This window comes from Macaca nemestrina, chromosome 2 (assembly GCF_043159975.1).
Source record: "Macaca nemestrina isolate mMacNem1 chromosome 2, mMacNem.hap1, whole genome shotgun sequence".
Lineage (NCBI taxonomy): Eukaryota > Metazoa > Chordata > Mammalia > Primates > Cercopithecidae > Macaca > Macaca nemestrina.
In genome coordinates, this window is record NC_092126.1 from 32,170,704 (window position 1) to 32,194,872 (window position 24,169).

The 24,169-nt window shown below is 40.6% G+C and overlaps 1 pseudogene across 1 annotated transcript; it reads right to left on the reverse strand.

The window, feature by feature from the left end:
* Positions 1-669: 669 nt before the first annotated feature.
* On the reverse strand, positions 670-23,324 carry LOC139361867 (inosine-5'-monophosphate dehydrogenase 1 pseudogene; annotated as a pseudogene). Its single transcript, XR_011619667.1, has one exon. The product of XR_011619667.1 is annotated as an inosine-5'-monophosphate dehydrogenase 1 pseudogene (transcript).
* Between the last annotated feature and the right edge of the window lie 845 nt (positions 23,325-24,169).

The window sequence follows — 24,169 nt, forward strand, 5'->3', positions numbered from 1 at the left end:
TGGAGTTGTCAATATGCTGAGGTAAATATTATACTTTCTAGGGTCTTTTGCAGCTATTTGTGGTCATTTGACTTAATTCTAGCCAATGAGATAAATTCTAGTCAATTCTCAATGGGAATTATTGAGAGGGACTTCTGGAAAGAATCCTGTATTCGTTTCTTATTGCTGCTGTAATGAATTGCCAAATTTATTGGCTTACTAAAACACAAATTTATTATTTTACGGTTCTGGACATCAGAAGTTGTCTTAGCCCATTTGGGCTACTATAACAAAATACTTTAGGCTGGGAAATTTATAAACAACAGAAATTCATTGCTGATAGTTCTGGAGGCTAAGAAGTCCAAGATCAACGCCCCAGGTGATTCAGTATTTGGTGAGGTTCCATTCTTCATTGATAGTACCTTTTCACTGTGTTCTCATATGGTAGAGGGGGTGAGCAAGCCCCCTTGACTTCTAAGGGCACCAATCCCATTCATGAGGGCTAAGCTCTCATGACCTAATCACCTGCAAAAGTCCCCACCTCTTATTACTATCACATTGGGGATTAAGTTTCAACATATGCATTTTAGGGAAACACAAACATTCAGACTATAGCATTCCACCCCTGCCTCCCCACCTGATTCATGTTCTCTCAAACACAAAATACATTTTTTCATTCTAATAGCCCCAAAAGTTGTAAGTCATTCCAGCATCAACTCAAAAGTCTAGTCCAGAGTCTCATCTAAATATGTAAATCAGAAATGAGTGAGATGCAAGGTACAATTTATCCTGAGGCAAATTTCCCTCCAGCTGTGAGTCTGTGAAACCAAACAAGTTATGTGCTTCCAAAATACAATGGTGGGACAGGTACAGGATAGACATTCCCATTCTAATAGGGAGGAGGAAAGGGATAACTAGTCCCAAGTTAGTCCAAAATCCAACATGGCAAATAATAAATCTTAAGGCTTGAAAAATAGTCTTCTTTGACTTGATGTCTTGCCTTTTAGAGACATGGGAGTGGGAGATGGGTCCCCAAGGCTCCAAGTGGCCCTGTTCTCATGTCTTTGCTGTTCAAGTGACAGACAGCTCTCATGGGTTGGAGTCTGATGTATGCGGGTCTTCCAGGCTGGAGATGCACATTGGTGGCTCTACAATTCTAGGGTCTTGGGGGCAGTCCTGCTCTCACAGCTCTGCTAGGCAGTCCCCAGAGAAGGCTCTTTTCAGTGTCACCACCCCTGTGGCAATTTTCTAGCTGGGCTCTGAGGCTCTCTGGAACCCTGTGACATATAGGTGGAAGCAGCCAAGGCCCCACAGCTCTTGCACTGTATGCCTGCAGAGTTAGCACCACCTGGACACATGTCAAGGTTTACCACATGTGCCTTCGGGAGAGGCAGCCCAAGCCACATCTAGGACCACTTGAGACACAGCTGGGTTGGCCAAGGAGCACTGCACTAGAACGTAAGAAGCATAGCCTCGAAATTGTGCTGCCCTCAAGGACCTGGTATTCTGGGCTTATGATGGGTAGGGCAGCCCCAAAGATCTCTGAAGTGTTTTCAGGATTAGTCATCATTGTCTTGATGAATATTATCTGTCTTCCTTCTATCCATACCAATCTCCTTATCAAATGTTTGTTTGGCTACACCCTTGGTGTTTTCTCCTGAATACATTTTCTCATTTTTTTACAGAATGAGAATTTTCCAAGTCTTTAATTTTTGCTTCCTTTTTTGATAGCAAATTCCATCTTAATATTGTTTCTGTCTTCTTGCATTTACTATAAGCAGTCAAGAGAACCCATGCTGCACCCTCAGTACTTTGCTTAGATATTTCCTCTACTAAATACCTTATTTCATCATTCAGAAGTTCTACTTTCTACAAAACATTAGGACACAAACAATTCAGCCAAGTTATTTATCACTTCATAATAAGGATTGCCTTTCCTGAAGTTTCCAATTATATATTCCTCATTTCTGTCTGAGCCCTCACCAGAATGGCCTTTATCAGTCATATTTCTACCAACAGTCTGATCATGAGCACTCAGGTAGCCTCTGAGAAAACTGAGGCTTTCTCTACAGCTCTCCTCATCTTCTGAGCCCCCATAAGAATCACCTTTTCAGCTTATTTATGGCTATATAGGCTTTCTCTAGCATGCTCTTCAAAACTCTTCCAGCCTCTACCTATTGCCCATTTCCAAAGCCACTCCACATTTGTAGGTATTTGCTATAGCAACACCTCACTCCTGGCACCAAAATCAGTATTAGTCAGGGTTCTGCAGAGAAACAAAGTCAATAGGATAATGGATGGATGGATGGATGGATGGATGGACGGATGGATAGATAGATGAGGAGATTTATTATGGGAACTGGCTCCTATTATTATGGAGATTGAGATAAATAGATAGATAGATAGATAGATAGATAGATAGATAGATAGATAGATAGATAGATGAGACTTATTATGGGAATTGGCTCATGTGATTATGGAGGTTGAGATGTCCCATAATATGTCATCTGCAAGCTGGATACCCAGGGAAACTGGTGGTGTAGTTCAATCCAAGTCAGAAGGCCTAGAACCGGGGAAGCCAATGGTATAACTCTCAGTTTGAGGCAGAACACCTGAGAAACTGAGGAATCACTGGAACAATTCCTGGAGTCTGAAGGCCAGGGAATCTGGAGTTCTGATATCCAAGGGCAGGAGAAGATGAGTGTACCAGCTCCAGAAAAGAGAGTGAATTCACCCTTCTTCTGCCTTTTTGTTCTATTGGAGTTCTCAACAGATTGGATAGTGTCCACTCAAATTGGGTAAGGGCAGATCTTCCTTAATTAGTCTATTGATTCCAATGCAAATCTTTTCCAGAACTACCCTCGCAGACATACGTAGAAATAATGCTTTGCCGACTAACTGGGTATCCCTTAACCCAGTCAAGTTGACAAAGTTGACACCTACAGTTAACCATCAGAGAAGTCTAACATATTAGGGCTATATTCCTTCTTTAGGGAGAATTTGTTTTCTTGTCTTTTCAGCTTCTAAAGGCTGCCTGCATTTCTCAGCTGTGGCCCCACATCACTCCAACTTCTGCTTCTGTCTTTACATCTTCTCTGACTCTTTCATGCCCCTCTCTGATAAGGACCTTTATGATTATATCGGACCCGCCCAAATAATGCAGGATAATCTCCCCATCTCAAGATCTCTAACTTAATCAAACCTGCAAAGCCCCTTTTGTCACTGATATGGTTTGGCTCTGTGTCTCCACCCAAATATCATCTTAAATTATACTCCCATAATTCTCCACGATGGGAGATAATTGAATCATGGGGTTGGTTCCCCCCATACTGTTCTTGTGGTAGTAAGTCTTATGAGAACGGATGGTTTTATAAGGGGTTTCCCTTTGCATCTTTCTCATTCTCTCTTGCTGCCACCATGTAAGAAGTGCCTTTCACCTTCTACAATGATTGTGAGGCCTCCCCAGCCACACAGAACTGTGAGTCCATTAAACCTCTTTTTCTTCCCAGCCTTGGGTATGTCTTTATCGGCAGTGTGAAAAAGGACTAATAAGTCACATAAGGTAACATAGTTAAAGGTTCTGGGAATTAGAGTGGACATATTTGGGGTAGCCATTATTCTGCCTACCACAGCTTCTTAAACAGAGGACAGAACTGGATAAATCCTCTTGTCCTTCCTCCTTCTTCCTTCTCAGAGCAAATGTACTTCAGCAGCCACATTTGCTCATGAAGTGACGTACGAATGGAAGGCTGGCCATTCTACATACTTCGAAATGACAAAATGATAGAAGGGATCTGTGTTCTCAATGGCCTAAGAGTCACCATACAAGTCTGGGTTTACCTTCCTCTGGAGTTACTTACACATAAGAAAAATAAACTATCTTGTTTAAGCTACTGTTTGGGGGGCAATTTCTATTATTTGCAGCCAAAATAATCCTAACTGATACAGGATTATTACTGTTATTGTGGTAAATTCCATACTTCTGGTGAGTTCTAAATCACAGATCATATAGAATTTAAAGAGACCTATGTAGAAACCTTTTTGGAGCTTGCTTCTGGAAAATCCAAAAAACATGTTATAGGAATTTTCCCATCCTATTGAGTCTAGACTTCCTAAAATGCCATTTTTCTTCCTCAGGTTCCCAAACCTTCCTGAGGTACACAAACCTTCTGGATTGGTCTTAGAACCTATCTATCCTTCTGGGAAGTAGCAAGAGGGGAATAAGGACAGAGGAAAGCCAGCTTGATGCTGAGAAGAGCAGTTTGTTAGGTCACTATCATCCACACCAGCAAATCAATAGGGTCTCACAGGTCAACTGGCAGTAGCTTTCTAGAGCACTGTGTTAAAAAGCATTTTAAGGCTATGTCTAGGCTCAACACAAAAGAGCAATAGAAATTGATTTTCAATGTCTACTGTAGTTAAGGGAGAAGAGAGTGCACATGTGTGCTCTGCACAAGCTATTCCTGGACTAGAGTCCTGCTCTCAGTTGTTAGGGTCACATATTCAAGTTTGCCAGCATATCAAAAGGCATTTGATCTCTCAGGGATAAAATCTGTCAACCAAATTAATAAGATACTGGCTTATAAATCAGAAGATCAGTTTATCTATCTGAATTACAGATAAAACTATAAATGTACACCTGTTATCAAGTGGAAATCTGCATGGTGTAGGCAAGAAATGCAGTCTTTGGAGTGAAACAGACCTAGTTTTGTATGATGACTGCATCCCTCAATAGCTACATAGCTTCTTAGAGCAGAGATGATAAGGACATTGATGCTATGTCTGAGATCAGTAGGAAAAAAGGCCTGATTATGGATACCCCATTTACCATGTGATTATTACACATTGCATGCCAGTATCAAAGCATCTCATATACTTCATAAATATATACACCTTCTATATACTCACAAAATTAAAAAATAAAAATAAAGTATGTCCTGATTAATTAACTATGTCTGAACTAGTGAAGGTAGGAGAAATGGGAGTGGCTATTGTTGGTATGTATTAGTATATGTTCTAGTTTTTACCAATCAATTCATGCTCTCCTGATGGAAAGTTTAATTTCTAGGATTGAAAAACTGCTTTGTGAACTTGGATATAAAAGATGTTTGCTGTATAATTTTTACGGCTCACATTACTGAGTTATCTTTGCAATATAAATACAAATGACACAGGAATAAGAAATGATGGTTTGTGGTTCTGAACACCCACTGCTCAGACCTGGAGGAAAAACAGTTAGTTTTTTTATATGTGCCCTCCATTTTATATGTGCATTATGGACCAGTGTGAAAAGAAATATAATACAGATCATAAATGTGAGCTACATAGGTTATATTTTCTAGTAGCCACATTTTAAAAAGTGAAAAGAAATAGACACAAGTTTTTGCAAATATTGTATCATACAGATTTTTTTTTTTTTTTTTTTTTTTTTTTTTTGAGACGGAGTCTGGCTCTGTCTCCCAGGCTGGAGTGCAGTAGGGCGATCTCGGCTCACTCGGCTCACTGCAACCTCAGCCTCCCCAGTTCAAGGGACTCTCCTGTCTCAGCAGCCTGAGTAGCTGGGACTACAGGCACGCACCACCATGCCTGGCTAATTTCTGTATTTTGAGTAGGGACGGTTTCACCATGTTAGCCAGGCTGGTCTTAAACTCCAGACCTCAGGTTATCTGCCCACCTTGGCCTCCCAAAGTGCTAAGATTACAGGCATGAGCCACTGTGCCCGTCACCATGCCTGGCCTCATACGTCTTTATTATCCATTATCCCTAATCTAGGTATCCTCACTCTCAGAGAATAACTTTTATACTTAGCTATTGGCTTTGGGTTTCTTGGGTTAAGGATTGGTATCTCAGAGAAAGATACTGGAAACCTGGTCTCCATAAGTCTCTAGTCTGCACTTACTCCTGAGTGGCAGACAGCTGCTTTCCAGTTTAGTGTTTGTGGTTATCTATGTGGAGCACTGATTTCTCCACAACTACTGTTCTGCAAGGCCTCCAGCCAAGTTAAACTTTTTTTTCCTTAACCTTAGATGCTCTCAAAATGTCCCTTGTAAACAGCCTTTTTTTTTTTTTTTTTTTTTTTTTTTTTAAACTTGGCTAAAGGACAGGCTTCTTTCTCCTTCTTTAAACTAAATTTATGGAACAATTACTAGTTTTCTCTAAACCAGTGATTTTCTAACATGAACAAGCATTAACATCACCTGGAAAGCTTATTAAAACATAGGTCACTGGTCCAGCTCCAGAGTCACAGACTCATAGGTCTGGAGTGGAGCTCAAGCAGTTGCATGAGCCAGTTTCCTGGGAATGGTGATGCTGCTGATCCAGGGATCACATTTTGAGAACCACTGATATAGGTCATTCATTTTGGTTCAGAGAAGAGGTAACAGGTATTTGAAAATGAAAGATGTTTGTAACCTAAAAAGCATCAGATTACATCTTCCCTCCAAAATAAGCTATACCCAGTCTGCTGGTATTCTTTCTCCAGAACCAGCATCTTGACAGCCTCTAACATCCCCTTTCAAGATTTGTCCTCTCATCTCCTGCTAGGGGAAGAGCAACCAGGCCTTTTCTATGTCCTTTCAAAGACCTCAATTATGGCCCTGTTATTCCATGGTATTGTAAGCATCTGGGCATGCACGTTGACAGTTGTGTGCGGTAGGGCTGTAGACTCCTGTTAGCTTGCAGCACTATTTCCCTAATACCAGCAGCTCTAAAAGTAGTCACTCAAAAAATAAGTCTTAAGGCTGGGCATGGTGTCTCACGCCTATAATTCTAGCACTTTGGAGGCCAAAACAGGAGGATGGTCTGAGCCTAGGAGTTTGAGACCAGCCTGGGTAACATAGTGAGACCTTGTCTCTACAAAAACATAATAAAATTAGCTGGACATGGTGGCACACATCCATAGTTCTAGCTACTTGGAAGGCTGAGGTGCGAGGACTGCTTGAGCCCAGAAGCTGGAAGGTCAAGGCTGCAGTGAGCTGTGACTGTACCATTGCACTCCAACCTGGGTGACAGAATGAGACCCTGTCTCAAATAAATAAATAAATAAGAATAAGAATATGTTAATTGAGTGAATGAATGATGATACATGTTTGGAAGAGGAGAAAAAGACTATTCATGTTAATTAAAACTTTCACTAAGAGACAAAAGTGATACTGGAAATTTTTTTTAAAAACCCAAAACAAAGCAAAATAACAAAAACATCTGGTCGTCTGAGAACTCATTATAACTTCAAAATCACTGACATGATGTCAATCACAGACAGTTCTAAATACTCATCATGGTTTTACAGATATAACTTCCATTTTGTATAGATGGGGTTTACTTGCAGTAATAGACCTAAGGTGTGATATTATGAAGAAAATGAATTCAGTGCCCTTAAAATGCTGGGTCTCAGAGGCTTCCTTTTTACTTTAACTTTTTATTTTGAAAAATTTCAAATACAGTCGACTTTCTGTATCCATGGGTTCTGCCCTTGTGTAGATTCAACCAACCATCAACGGAAAATATTTGATCGTAATACAAAGAAATAACAAATGTTTGAGGTGATGGATATGTTAATTATCCTGATTTGATCATTATACATTCTATACATGTATCAAAATATCACACCGTATCCCGTAAATATGTGTGATTCTTATGTGTCAATTAAAATAATAAAGACAAAAAAGAAATGGAAACTTTTAAAAATATTCAAAAAACAATAAAAATAATACAACAACAAAAATAATACAAATTAAAAAACAATGCAGTATAACAACTACTTATATAGCATTGACATTGTTTTAGGTATTATAAGTAATCTAGAGATAATTGAGTATACCAGAGGATGTGCATAGGTTAAATAATACTATTTTATAAAAGGGACTTGAGCGTCCACAAATTATGGTATTAGCAGAGGGTCCTGGAACCACTCCCCCATGGATACCAGGGGACGACTCTATATACAAAAGTAAAGAAGACAATAGAATGAACTTTTATGAACCAGTCATCCAGATTCATTAATTACCAACTCATGGCCAATCCTGTTTTATCCATAACTGCCCCGCACAGCAGCTGCTTGGGGGAATCTTTGGAGGCCAGAAAGTAGTCTCGGTTCTTCTTCAGGTCCTGGTGTAATATCATTTCATCCATAAAAACCTCAGTGTATATCTAATATATAAACCTTCTTTTAAAAATATAACCATACCATCATTATCATACCTAAATAATAATTCCTTAGTAGCACTGTATATCCAACCAGTGTTTAAATTTCCCCACCATCTCATAAACTTTTTCAGTTTATTTATTGAAATTGGAATACAAATTGGTTCATAAATTGCAATTGATTGGAATGCCCCTTAAGTTCCTTTTTTTAATCACAAGGTTCCCATTCCATCCCTTTTTGTTTTCTTTAAATTTTACTTGTAGAAGAAACTAGGTTATTTGTGCTATAGTTTCCCACAGTCTAGAGTTTCTGTTTTGGTTTTTGTTTTGTTTTTGGTGGAGGTGTTGAGACCTGCTTGATTTATTCCAATTATTTAATACACAATGATGCAACTGTGATCCCAAAGTGTGCAAAGTTAAAGCCTTCAACTGAAGCTGAGGAGAAGGCAGAAATGGTACACCTGGGGACGGCGGTGAGTCAGGAATGACAGGCAGGCGGCCATGACCAGGGCAGCCTCCTCCCCAGGGCCAGGGACAGGGGAACTACCTAAGGAGCAGGATGCAAGGGTAGCCCAGGGCCGGGGAAGGGGGCAGAGACCTCCCCTTGGCCTAGGTCAAGAGCTCAGAAGTGCCACATGGCTGAGGGAGCAGCGGCCCAGGAAGGGCCAGAGGTGGGGCCAGGAGAGCACCATTTCCTGGGGGGATGGGGGCCGGGAGGTGCTCTACGGAAAAAGCCAGGAGGGGCTGCCTGCCCCTAGGGTGGGGGCTGGGCTGGAGCAGGCTGAAAGACCTGAGGCAGGCACAGGGCCTGAGACCCCGGCTGGCTGGGCTCAGGGGGCTCCCAGGGCAGCCCGGCCCAGGGAAAAGTCCTGACTCTGTAGGGGATACTGAGCAAGGGGCCGCAGACCCCTCAGGACTTCCCCTCCTCTCTCCCTGGAAAGCAGCTGGGGAACCTGTAGGGCAAACCTGTGGACCACTCAGTTATGGAGGGAGGTTGTGCCTGAAGGTGGACACTGGGGTGCGCCCCCTCCATCACCTCGGCCTCCACCGCTGTCCTCAGTACAGCTGCTTCTCGTAAGACTGCAGGCCGTGGATGCCACCCTTGATCTGGGCCCACATGGTCCACTTCTCAAACTTGAGCTCTCCTGAGTACATCATGGACCGAAGGGCAGACAGGCTGTGGGCTCCGCTATCCTGGCAGCCATGCTGGATGCCCGCTATGAGGTAGGGCACAAACTGCTGAATGGACCCTTTGTCCTGGATGGAGTCTGAGACACCCTGCGCGATCTTCATCTTATCCCCCTCACTGAAGTATCGTTTCTGGCTGCTGCTGCTCTTCCCCATGGCATCCAGTGAGCCCATGCCACGGTACTTCTTGAGCTGCAGCCCATCTGAGAAGCAGCACATGCCAGGGGCCTCTGTGGTGGCGGCCAGCAGGGAGCCCATCACCACTATGGAGGCTCCAAGGGCCAGGGCCTTGACCGCAGGCCCCATGGTCTGGATGCCATCATTGGCTCTGATGGGCACACCAAAGTGCTGGGCATACTCGGCCACCTTGTACACAGCAGTGCCCTGGGGCCAACCACAGGCCATCACTTCCTGGGTGATGTAGATGGAGCCGCAGCCCATGCCCACATGCAGCCCATCCACACCAGCGTCAGTTCTTGGCCTGGGCTGCTGTCACCACGTTCCCCCCAATCACCTGGAGGTGGGGATACCTGGGTGAGCAGGTCCAGGTGGTGTTTGTCATCATCACGGGTGCCCACAGCTGCCCCGCACAGCAGCTGCTTGGGGGAATCTTTGGAGGCCAGAAAGTAGTCTCGGTTCTTCTTCAGGTCAGTGCAGGCGATGATGAACACCAGCTCATCTCAATCATTGACAATACGCAGCTTCCCTTTCTTGCTACATTTCAGTATCTCTTTAGCCTCTTTCAATGTCACGCCTGCTGGAGCCACCAGCAGCTCAATCCTTGGCGTCATCACCTCACTGAGGAGGGTGGTGTGGTCCTTCTCAGCAAGAAAGTCAATGTCTCGAGAAGTGACGATGCCCACCAACTTGCTGCCCATGGTGCCCATCTCGGTGATGATGCCAGAGAAGCCATGCGACATCTTGGCCTCCAGCACATCACCCACAGTGTGCAAGGGGCTCAGCACCATGGCCTGCCTGTTCAAACTTCTTGATCTTCTGCACCTCCTTGGCCTGAAACTCTGAGGTGCACTTGTGGTGAATGAAACCAATACCTCCCATCAGAGCCATCGCGATGGCCATGTCAGCCTCTGTCACAATGTCCATGGGGGAGGAGATCAGCTGCGTCTTCAGCGTGACCTTCCGGGTCAGGGCTGAGGTCAGGTCCACCTCATCAGCTATAAAGTCTGTGAATCCTGGGAGAATCAGGAAGCCCTTGTAGGTGAGGCTGTTGGTGCTGGCAAAGAGCTGCTGCACAGTGAGCCCATCCTTGGGCACACAGCTGGTGCTGCCGCTGATCAGGTAGTCCGAATGCTGCTGCCAGACCCCGAGACCCGACATAAACACCTGCGCGGCCGCCCGCTGCTGCTGTTGCTGCTGCTGCAGGCTGGGCGGGCCGGGGGCGTGGGCAGTCTAGTTTTACGATTACATTTCTGTGTTATCATTTACGCAATCCCCTCTCTCTTCTTAAGGTAATAACTTCTTTTAAAGGTTTTTTTTTTTTTTTTTTTTTTTTTTTTGAGACAGAGTCTCTCACTGTCACCCAGTCTGGAGTGCAATGGCACAATCTCGGCTCACTGCAACTTCTGCCTCCCGGGTTCAAGCGATTCTCCTACCTCAGCCTCCCAAGTAGCTAGGATTACAGGCATCTGCCACCACGCCTGGCTAATTTTTGTATTTTTAGTGGAGATGGGGTTTCACCATGTTGGCTAGGCTGTTCTCAAACTCCTGACCTCAGGTGATCCACCCGCCTCAGCCTCCCAAAGTGCTGGGATTACAGGTGTGAGCCACCACGCCCAGCCTAAAGTTTTTATATTCTATCTTTTCTTTAAAAAATAAGCTAAATGGCTGGGCACAGTAGCTCACGTCTGTAATCACAGCACTTTGGGAGGCCAAGGTGGGTGGATCACGAGATCAGGACATCAAGACCATCCTGGCCGACATGGTGAAACCCTGTTTCTACTAAAAATACAAAAAATTAGCTAGGAGTGGTGGTGTGTGCCTGTAGTCCCAGCTACTTGGGAGGCTGAGACAGGGGAGTCGCTTGAACCCACAAGGTGGAGATTGCAGTGAGTGGAGATCGCACCACTGCACTCCAGCCTGGTGACAGAGTGAGACTCAGTCTAAAAAAAAAAAGAAAAAAGAAAGTTAAACAATGGCATATCATACCATACATAATTTTCTGTGCCATGCTTTTTTCATTCAACTTTATACCTTGGTGATTACTCTATGGCAGTTTACAGAGGTGCTCCTCATTCCTTTTTTATAGCTGCATATTACTTCATCATGTAGACATTATATAACATATTCAACGAGTCCCCTGCTGATAGATATTTGAATTGTTTAAAGTTTGTTGCTATTTTAGGTAGTATTGCAATGAATAGCCAGTATGTCTCTTTGTATTTTTGCCAGAGTATCTTTGGGATAGAATCCTAGAAGGAAGACTGCTGGGACAAAAGATAATTGCATCATAATTTTGCTACAAATTGCAGAAGTGCTTCTTTTAAATGCAATGTATTTCTGGAAATTTTGTCATAAAAGAAATCCTGAAACAGATCCTATTTCAGTTATCTACTGCTATATAACAAATCATCCCCAAAAGTATGGCTTAAAACAACAACTACCATTTATTATTTGTCATGATTGTGCAACTAGGGTGGGACTCATCAAGAATGGCTTGTCTGTGCTTCATGGGGTGGCTGCTTCATGACTCCAGAGGAAGCTGGGATAGTTTGGCTAGACCTAGAGAATACAAGATGGCTTTATTCACCTGTTTTGTACCTCACTTGCAGTGGCTGGAATAGTTGGGTGCTAGGTACACTTCTCTCTCTCCATGTGGTCTTGCATCATCCAGAAGGCCAAGCTTCTTAAACATGGTGTCCAGATCTCAAGACAGCAAAACTGGAAGTTGAAAGGCCTCTTAAGGCCCAAGCCCCAAAGTTAGGTAACATCCCTTCTACTGAATTCTATTAGCCAAAGCTATTCACATGGCCATCTATATTTAAGGGGAGAGGAAACAGACTCCATCTCTTGTTGGGAAGAGCAATGTACACATACAAAGATGAAAGAAATTGTTAATGGTCATCTTTGCAGATAATCTACCACAGATCCCAACTACATATATGCATTATATAGGCCATAAATATCTGTCCTATTCTTATCTACTTGAGTATCAGCAGAAACTGTGGAAAGAGTCCATAAAGGTGATATGAAGTGAAACACTTCTGCATAGGGTGGTGTTAAAAAAGGGACCAAAAGTGGAGGTTATGTCTACCAAGGAAAAGGGTGAAGGTCTTGCTTTTAGGCAGGGCACTTAATCATCTATCTAGACAACTATCAGCAGCTTTTATATTCCTTTATTCTATTTGTGTTTATTCAAGAATACTGTTTCAGACTCAAAGAGTACAGTGATGAACATAACAGACAAATCCTAGCTCTTGTGGTATTTACATTCCAAATGGGGAAATACAGACCATGGTAAGGGATAGAAAGATATATAAGAATATCCTGCCCTTGAGGAAATTATAATGTTGTTGAAAGTGGGGGTAAAAGGCAATCATTGCCTAGTTAGAGATAACAAGAAGACAAATACAAACTTTGTATAAAGAGAGGTAAACACACACATATTAGAGCATCTGTTCTGCATAAGTAGCTACACCACCAGGAGGAATGTCTGTAAAGGTCCAGAAAGTAACGAGGAAGAAGAGTTAGGAGAAGGAGGGATCACTGTGGCCCGGGGGAGTCAGGGAAGACTTATGATGAGAGAGAGAGGCATAGGGGAACCAGAGCCTTTCGTTGTGTATCTGATGACATACTGGCAAGTCCCAGGGGCTGGTGTGATTAGAGCTTCTCACCAGGATAGCTTCCTTCTAAGATGGCCTCCCACTACTTGCTGAGAGAGGAAGACAAAGTGGGTTTTTAAAACTGGCTGATTTACCTGGTAAATAATGTACTTCTAGTCTATAAAATATTGTATTTTTCAAAGGCAAAAATGTTCAAGGGTTAGTCCTTGCTGCTCATATCGACATGCTCTCCCTTGATGAGCTCACTCAGTCTTGTGGCTTTACATAGCATCTAAATGCCAGTGACTCACAGAAGGGTAATATCTTCAGTTCTGACATCTTGCCATACTCATATCAACCATTTTATCTACACTTCCATTTGGAGATCTAACAGGCACTGTAAGCTTCACGTGGATAAAACCAACTGCTTGATTCTCCGTAGAAAAACTCTGCTCCTCTCCCAGTTTCCTTGTTAGTGGCACTACTACCACCAAATTACTCAGACCAAAGCAATGGAGTCTTGCTTGTTTTTTCTCTCACTCCATATCCAATCAGCTGTTGAACAACAGTTGAAGAACAGCAGCTGAACAATCCTGTTGTTCTATCCTTTGAATATATCTCTCAAACTGTCAAACTCCTAGCCTCAAGCTATCCTTCCACCTGGGCCTCCCAAAGCACCACCACACCCAGCCTACTAGAATATATCTCAAACTCAATTACTGCTCAATACTTCTTCCCCTGCACCAGCCCACCATCAACACTCATCTCCTAACTGATCTCTTGCTTCCTCTCATGCTATTCTCACTCTATTCCCTACAAAACTGTCTGGGGAAACTTTTAAATATACGGTCACTTAAAATCCCTGACTAAAACTCTTTAGAAAAAAAAGGAAATAAAATTAGAGGAAGAAAACATGGCCAGAAAAGAAAAGAAAAGAAAAGAAAAAAAAAATCTATAATGACTTATCATAGTAATTAAATTAAAATTCAAACTTCTACCCTTACAATTTTCCAGCCACACAGACCTTTCTTATGTTTCTTAAACATGCTGAACTTGTTGCTTCCTTGGGAATTTTACATTGCTCTTCCCCAGAATGCTGCTTCTCCAGATCTTTGGCTGAAAACTCCTTATTTTCTAGTTCTCAGCATTCAGGGTACCTTACAGATACCTTTCCTGACTATCCTATCTAAAGAAGCCCACAACCAAAACTCACTAACCAAGGCACAGTGGGTACATTGATAAATATAACAGACAAGGTCCTGACGCTCGTGGTACTTATTTTCCAAATGGGGGAAATGCAAAACATGGTAAGAGGCATCTAGTTACTCTGTTTTATATTCTTCAAACGTTGATCATGTTCTGAAAAAATATCTTATTTATTCATTTTCTTGTTCATGTCTATCTTCGCCATTCAGTATATATTAACAAAAGGAGATAGGACAGATACCTTAGCTATCCTGCGCTCCACAATGCCACTAGGCCTTACAGTAAGTACCTAGCATATAGTTGGATCTCAAAGTATCACTGAATATGCTTTTACATGTTCAAAAATACGGGAGTAACATCACAGCTATAAAGGAAAAACTCATTATAGTGGAAAAACTGTTAATGAACCCCTTTACCCAAATAATATCCTTCCCAACCTTGACATCTAATCCAACCCCAAAATTTTCCGATGTCAAGGGTTAGTGGACCCATTCCTTATATTGGCTACCAGGGAAATGTATGTCAGCCTAATTACATCAGAGCAACACACATTTCCTGGAGGGCAACACACTTCTTTGCTTCCTGTAAAAATGTATTCAAAGTTGTGTTAAACAATATTGTTATAGTTACGGATTCTTGTGGTATTTTCTTTGTTCCTTTGACATAAGCAATTGTGACCTAGCTAGAACCAAGTAGAGATAATGGAAAGACAAACAAAAATTTAGGAAAGTGGACAAAAGCAAACACAGATTAGGCCATCTGCTCTGCATTATATGATCTAACACAAACAACAATGAACCTGACTTTATATTCTGATGCTGGACAAATTATGTAGTCCTTCATGGTTCACGTTCTTCTGTCTGTAAAATCTGGACACTTGTGCTTATTTATTCTCCCCAATTTCCATGTGAAATAGCTATTATTTTATTTCACAGAATTATGAAATGTTAGGCTCTGCGGAAGCTTGAGAATCATCTCATCTGTATCCAAATGTGGAGACTGAGGCCTGATGAGGTTAATTGATTTACCCAGGCTCATAGCTAATTATTGACAAACCTGGAACTTATAATAGAAATCGGATTTTCTGACCCTTAGGCAAGTGGTCTTTCTGCCTCACTATACTGCAATGTTTGCCTTAGTGTTTCGCTTTTGATGGAAGAGTGTATTATCTTCCAATTAGTATGTAATCCTTGAGGATGTGATAAGCTGTTCTTCCCACAGTAATTAGTTGGCCACATGTAAATAAATATTTATTAAATAAAGGAATAGTTTGCCATCAGTCCATGGCACCTGCCACCCCCTCTATGTTGCAATCATCTGCTGACCTTTCAGTCATTTCCTCTCATTCATTCAAAATTTTAGCATACAGGTCCCTGTCTTTCCACTGTGACTTGTTATTCTTGGTGACTTCAACAAGCACTAAACGATACATCTGACACTCTGGTCACTCAGTTTCTTGACTCCTCACCTCTCATGATCTTTTTCTCCACTCCACCTTAGCTACCCACTTCCATGCTCACGTACTATTACTCTAAAACCTTGATTTTAGGCATTCCATTATTTGACTACCTCCTTCTGTCTTCCTAGTTCACTTATTCTAATACACCCACTCTAACTCTTCTTTAATCCCATCAGGAACTCTGATCCTTTGGCCTCATCAATTTTTCATGGGCCTTCCTTTCCTCACTCTCCTCTTTATCCAGCCTAGATTCCATGGTCCATTACTGTAATCATCCTAGTTAAGGGTTTGTCAGTGTATACCCCTAAGGCCCTTACCACATTCTTTCTCCATCATACTGTCCTTAAAAAAAAAAAATTCCAATCTTGGTTAAAGCCAACTCTCTGCTTGATCTTTCACTGCACTAAAGCATGATATGAACCCTGATAAAACAGTTGCAATTGTGCTGACTGGTTAAATTTATGATCACAAACTATAGGAGTGTCTCCGGCAGTGCCCAATAATTCTACATTTCCTTGGCCAACCCTCTCCTTTTCTAGACAGCTTTCTCTCTCTTTAAACCATATACTCTTGATGCCCACTCCTCAATTTTACCTGATACCTTCATCTATTGATTTGCTAGGGAAAAAAAATAAAAGTAAGCAGAAAAGAGGTACTAGAATCTTTTCCAATAATCTATCTTCCCCATCCCTCAACCTCCACCATTTAAAATGGTGCTAAATTTAGTATTTAGCTCTTACTAAAGGCTAAACTCCGTTGAGAGACAATTCTCTAAGAGTCTCTCACATTTCCTTGTTCCAGACTATGTAATCAAGGACTGAATGTTTCATAGCCCTGGAAGATAGAGATAGTGTCTGCCTCTGGAACAAACAGCAAGAATGTTTACTGTTCAATATAATAAAAACAATGTGTCTGGAGCAAAGGGTACACACCTTTATTGCCCAATATAAAAGATTCAGGTTCCCTAAGTTCAGACTTCCTCACTTGTAGTGCAACTCATTGCATATGCAGGTGTCACCTGGCCCTCTTCACATTGATCTGAGGAATTGGGGTGCAGGGAACTGATGGTGTGAGAAATCAAAGCCTCTGTCTTTGACCCAGGAGTTTCCCGTTTGCTGAGCATCCATGAAATAGTGGCAGGCTAACTTGTTGGCTTACAAATACAATAAAATCTCAGACCCTTCAGAGTTCCTGACATGTTTTACTTTTGAACTACATCTCATTTCCTCCTGCCTTCTTAAGGACTTTGTGCCTGCAGGTATCTACTCTCTCTTGCATCACCAACTTTTCCCCCTTTTAACTTTCAATTACTCCTCAGTCTATACATACAATATCTCCCATCTTAAAAGACAAAAATAACTTCCCTTAGGCATCTCATCTCTCTCCCTACCACTCCAAATCTCTGCTGTCCTTAATTTAAACAAAACCTCTTGGAAGAGTTGTCTGTATTCATTTTTTCCACTTCTTCACTTCTTACAATGAGTTCTGTTCCAAGTCATTCCAATTAGATTTTTATTTATGCTATTTTCTCAAAATACTTCCTAAGGTTGTCAACAAACTTCACATGGCCTAATCCAAAGGTCAATTCTCCTTTTCTTTTAAAGGAATTAGCAACACTCAACCAGTTGACCACTCTCTCATTGAAATACATTCTCTCTTGGTTTCTGGTTTCTCTTATCCCAGTCTCCTTTGCTGGCTCTTCCTACTTTATTGAGAAGATCACGTGGAGTTTTTTGGTGCTTTACTCCTCTTTCATTCTTGATTTTGGTAATTAGTAATGTTTTCTTGGTCAGTCTAGTTAAGGGTTTGTCAATTTTGTTGATCTTTTGAAATAAAAATCTTTTAGGGATTAAAATTTTTTATCTATTGTTTTTCTGCTCTAATATTTATTATTTTATTCCTTCTGCTTGTCTTGGGCTTAGCTTGCTCTTTGTTTTCTAGTTTCTTAAGATGGAAGCTTATGTTTTTCATTTGTCTTTTCTTCTTTTCTGATATAGGTATCGAAGTTATATTTATTTCTAAGTACTACTTTAGATATATCCCATAGATTTTGATGTTGTGTGTTTGTTTTCATTCAGTAAAACTTAATTTCCCTTGTGATTTCTTTGACTCATGGGTTATTTAGAAGTGTGTTGTTTAATTTCCAAATATTTGATGTTTTCTCAGGTTTCTTTCTCTTACAGATCTCTAAATTCCATCGTGGTCAGAGCACGTGCTTTGTACAATTACAACCTTTTTACAAATTTTATTGAGACTTGTTTTGGGCTCTATTACATAGTCTATCCTGGAGAATGTTACATGTGCACTTGAAAAGAATGGGTACTCTGAAGTCATTCAGTGGAGTGTTTTATAAATATCAGTTAATTGATAGTGTTGTTAAAGTCTTTGTTTTTATCAATTATTGAAAGTGGGGCACTGAAATATTTTTAAAATAATTCTTATTGTGTATATTTAAAGTATATAATATGATTTTGCAAAATACATATAGATAATAAAATAGTTCCTATAGTGAAGCAAATTAACATATCCATCATCTCACGTAGTGTGTGGCACTCACATTTTGTGTGGCAAGAGCAGCTATGGTCTACTCATTTAGCAAACATCTCCAATGCAATACACAACTATCAGCTATAGTCCTCATTTTGTACATTAGATCTCTAGACTTATTCATCCTACAGCGTTATATCATTTGAACTATATCTTCCATTTTCTCTCTTCCCACCTTTCTCCTAATAACCACTGTTTAGTCTGTATCTCTGTATACTTGAAATTTTTAAAAGATTCTGTATATTAATGAGATCATACAATATTTTTCTTTCTGTGTCTGGTTTATTTCTCTTAGCCTAATATCTTCCAGGTTCATCCATACTGTGGCAAACAGCAGGATCCCTCTTTTTTTTTTTTTTTTAAAGACAGTCTCGCTGTGTTGTCCAGGCTGGAGTGCAGTGGCACGATCTTGACTCACTGCAACCTCTGCCTCTCAGGTTCAAGAAATTCTCCTGCCTCAGCCTCCCAAGTAGCTGGGTCTACAGGTGCCCAGCACCATGCCCGGCTAATTTCTTTTTACATTTTTAGTAGAGACGGGGGGTTTCACTATGTTGGCCAGGCTGGTCTTGAACTCCTGATCTTGTGATCTGCCCACCTCGACCTCCCAAAGTGCTGAGATTACAGGCGTGAGCCACTGTGCCTGGCCAGGATCCCTCCTTTTATAAGACTGAATAATATTCCACTGTGTGAGTATATATAACACATTTTCTTTATTCATTCATCCACTGACAGACACTTAGGTTGTTGTCAAATCTTGGCTGTTCTGAATAATGCCACAAAGAACATGGGAGTGCAGATATCTTTGCAGGGATTTGAGTATATAACCAGAAAGGGGATTTCCGGGTCATGTGGTACTTCTATTTCTGTTTATGAACTTCTATACTGTTTTCCATAATGGCTGCAACAATCTACATTCCCACCAAAAGTGTACAAGGGTTCCCTTTTCTCCACACACTTGCCAATACTTACCTCCTGTCTTTTTGATAACAGCTATCCTAATTGATGTGAGGTGGTAACTCGTAGTAGCTTTGATTTCCCTGATAATTAGTGGTGTTCAACATCTTTTCATATACCTATTAGCCATGTTTGTGTCATCTTTGGAGAAACAGGTCCTTTGCCCTTTTATATCAGCTTATATGTTTTCTTGCTATTGAGTTGTGTAAGTTCTGAAGTTTAGATATTAGCCCCTCAGCAGAGATATGGTTTGTAAATATTTTTTTCTCCATCTGTAGGTTGCCTTTTCATTTTCTTGTTTGTTTCCTTTGCTGTACAGAAGCATTTTAGTTTGATATAGCTCCATTTATTTATTTTTGCTTTTGTAGCCCAAGCTTTTGGTGTGATGTCCAAAAAATTATTGCCAAGGCCGTATCAAGCAGCTTTTTCCTTATGTTTTCTTCTAGGACTTTTATGGTTTCAGGTCTTATGTTCAGATCATTTACCCATTTTAAGCTGATTTCTGTGCATGGTAAAAGGGTCCAATTTCCTTTTTTTGCATGTGAAAATCCAGTTTCCCCAGCACCATTTACTGAAGAGATCATCCCTTCCCCATTATGTCCTCTTGGTGCCCTTGTTGAGAATTAATCATGTATGTTTGGATTTATTTCTGGAGTATTCTGTTCCACTCGTCTATGTGTCTGTCTTTATGCCAGTACCATAATATTTTCATTACTATAGCTTTGTAATGTAATTTTAAATCAGGAAGTGTGATGCCTCCAGTTTTGTTTTTCTCTTTTTCTTTACAAATTTTAGGATTGTTTTCTATTTCTATGAAGAATGCCATCAGGATTTTGATAGAGATTGCATTACATATGTATATTGCTTTGAATAGTATGAACATTTTAACAATATTCATTCTTCTGATTCACATGCACAATATATCTTTCCATTTATTTGTGTCTTCTTCAATTTCTTTCATGATGTTTTATAGTTTTCAGCATATAAGTCTTTCACCTCTTTGGTTAAATTTATTCCTAAGTATTTTTGTTTGATATTATAAATGGGGTTTTTTAAATGAAATCTCTACTATCGGTGAATTTGTTTCATCCGTTTATTTTGGAGGTCAGTTCTTATATAACATTTATTATTCTAGATGTATTGACTCCTTATCAAAATGTCTCCAGTAATATTTCTTGAGTTTAGTTTACTATTTTGATATTAATGTAGCCACTCCAGACCTCTTATGGTTACTGTTTGCATAATGTATCTTTTCCATCTTTCACTTTCAACCTACTTATGTCCTTGAATCTCAGGTGTATATCTTGTTGTATTCAGTCTGATAATATCTGCCTTTTAGTGGAGATGTCTAGTTCATTTATAACCAATGTACTTATTGATACAGTGAGAATTTCTTTCACCATTCTGATGGTTATTTTCATTGTGTGTCATGTCTTTTTTTATTCCAATGTGGCAATATAATTATTAAAATTTAAGTTTATATAAAATGTCAACATATTTGGAAACTAATGATTTCTCACTAAACGTGCAAAATAAAGATAAATGAATAAATGACTCATACTTCTGTCAAACATAATTTCATTTAATATTACGGTATACTGTCTTCTGGTCTTTAATTTTTTCCTATTCATAGATGTTTGCTTATTTTTGATTATTTTTTAGAGTTTATATTATACTATGTATACAATTGTTGCATATTATTCTTATGTAGTCTATTATTTATATTTTTCATTGACTTCAACCACAGAAAAGATGTCAGCAGCAGAGAGATACTTGTAGTACTTAAGCAGAGATCCTCTTGAAAAAGCTTTTGAATAAATGAAATGGTTCTGAATGGCCCTATTTTTAAAATAACTGTACCTGGATGTCAGAGGGTTGGGCTGAAATAAAAGGTATCTGAGAAGCATTTGCTGCATCAGGAATCTTGGTGTTAACATAGTTGATATTAGCTTCTATTTGTGAAACAAAACAAAGAAAAGGTCACGTTTGGTAAAATTCACCTCTAAGATGGCTGGACTTAGTGTCTTGGGGGAGTGGTGTGAACTACTGATTACATATGTGTGTGTGCATATATTCTCACATAATGTCAAGCTTATTGATTTTATGGCATTCAACCCTTTCGTCTGTTTCTCTCGGCTCACTGCAACCTCCACCTCCTGGGTTCAAGTGATTCTTCTTCCTCAGCCTTCAGTTGGGATTACAGGCAGGCATGTGCCACCACACCCAACTAAATTTTGTACTTTTAGTAGAGAGGGGGTTTTGCCTTGTCAGCCAGGCTGGTCTTGAACTCCTGACCTCAAGTGCTCTGCCAGCCTCGGCCTCCCAAAGTGCTAGGATTACAGGCATGAGCCACCACACCTGGCCTGTTTTTAATCGGGCATTTGCCAATTACTCTACACGGTTTCAGCAAATTTTGCTTAAAGTGGTTAAATGCACACAAGTTCATGACTACATGGTGGCTGTTTATCTTTTTGGTGGATAGTTCCTTTTATGACTACATATTACTTGTTAATTCCTATAAATCCTTCTTGCCTTAAATTCTTATGTCTGATATTGTTATTAGATGAATAATTTTTTGATTAATATTTTCTTGGCATACAGTTCTTTTAAAATCCTTTCCTTAAACTTTTGCGATATGTTTTAACCATATATCTTGCAAATAGCTGGTTTTTTAAGAAACCCAGTCTGATTGTGTTTGTTTTTTTTTTATTGATAGGTCGATCCATTTATATTTATTGTGATTAACAAAATTGTTAGACTTCCTTGTACAATCTCATTTGAATTGCCTATTTATCATGCTGTTAATTTGCCTCTCTTTATCTCTTTTGCCTACTATTCCATTAACTAAGTTTTTTCTCTATAGGTTTGAAAGTTCCACATTCTATTTCTCTTATTCTGGTGAATACCTTTAAATGTTTAACCTTCCTATATTTGGGATACTTTTCTGATTATAGGTTCTACCTACCCAGGATAGAATTGAGAACTCAAATTTCCTGCCTCTCATGAAGTTGGAATGCAGGTCTGTGACATAGGCTCTACTTACTAGATGTACCCATGGAAATGTAAGGAATGTGAGGATACAAGCTCTTCAGACAGTTACTACTCTCCTGACTACAAGATCAAGTGCCAGACACAGAATTGACACTGATCCTGGGAGCAGGAGCAAATGAAGAAAAGTTGAGCTCCTCATATTTGGAGCTTGATGGGAACAGCATGCCAGTTAGTTCTGGCGTGGTTTCATGCATTTTTCTAAAAGTTTAGCTCAGGATTGTTTTTCCAGCTCTCTCAATAATTTTGTTACAAATTTTTAAAATTCCTGCATGGACTCTGTTGTTTACAACAAAGAACCTTAACCAATATAATAACTTGTTAAAGTCTAAAGTGAAGGAATATTTCATTGCCTTTGAATAAAATAACTCTAGAATATTTTAGCTCAGAACTCCCTCCTACCATCATCTACCATATTTTAATAGATATTTTAATTTCACCTGGTTTTAAAATTCCAAAATACTAGCACGTAAAAACACACTACTGATTCATATTAACCAAGATATTTGCTAAATTGTTTATTTTTTTCTTCAGGGTTCAGCTTTTTTGTTGTTGGAGTATATTCCCTAGGACTTCTTTCAATGAGTACGTGTGCATCCTAAATTTTGAAAATGTGTTTATTTTGTCCTTTCTCTTGAAAGATGGTTTAGCTAGGTATAGAATTCTAGTTTCTCAGTTTTGGTCTGTTAACACTTTGAAAATGTTTTCCATCATCTTCTGTCACCAACTGTTGCTGACAAATCTGCTGACAGGATGGTAAGTCATTTCTGTTAGGGTAATTTGACTTTTCTCAGTGGGAACTTTTAACATAATTTTGTTATGTTTGGTATTCTTTAATTTCACTACTATGTACAGGTCTCAATTTCTAAAATTTATTCTGCTTGAGACAGTGTACTCCTTTGATCTGACAACTCACATTTTTGAAGTCTGAAAATTTCTCAGACATCATCTCTGGAGATGACCTCTCCTTCCTTCTCTCCTCCTGAAACTCTTTTAGATATATGTTGGACCTTCTACTTCCAGCCTCTGGGTCTCTGAACTTACCTTTGCTTCCTTCCTTCCTTCCTTCCCCTTTCCTTCCCCTTCCTTCCCCTTTCCTTCCCCTTCCCTTCCCTTTCCTTCCCCTTCCCTTCCCTTTCCTTCCCCTTCCCTTTCCTTCCCTTTCCCTTCCCTTCCCTCCCCTTCCCCCTCCCCTCCCTTCCCTTCCCTCCCCTTCCCCCTCCCCTCCCTTCCCCTTCCCTTCCCTCCCCTTCCCCCTCTCCTCCCCCTCCCCTCCCCCTTCCCCTTCCCTTCTCCTTCCCCTTCCCCTCCCCTCCCCCTCCCCTCCCCTCCCTTCCCCTTCCCCTCCCTTCCCCTCCCCTTCCCCTCCCTTCCTCTTCCCCTTCCCCTTCCCCTTCCTTTCCTTTCCTTTCCTTTTCTGATGCAGTCTTGCTCTGTCATCCTGGCTGGAATGCACTGGGATATTCACAGCTCATTGCTCAGCCTTGAAGTTCTGGGCTCAAGGGATCCTCCCACTTCAGCCTCCCAAGCAGCTAGGATTATGGATATGTGCCACCATGCCCAGATAACTTTTATTCTTAGTAGAGATGAGGTCTTGCTACGCTGCTCAGGATGGTCTTGAACTCCTGGCTTTAAGCAGTCCTCCTTCCTTGGCCTCCCAAAGTGCTGGGATTACAGGTGTGAGCCACTGTGCTTCGCCCTTTTGCTGCTTTGTTAGTCTATTACATGCATTTTCATAAGATGGGATTATCTGCCTAAAAAGCCTTAAATATATATCTATTTCCTACCACATAAGCTGCTCTTCTGGCTTTCAAGGTCCTTATGCATCCAGGCTCTGCCACTGATTAGCTGGGTAACTTTGGGAACA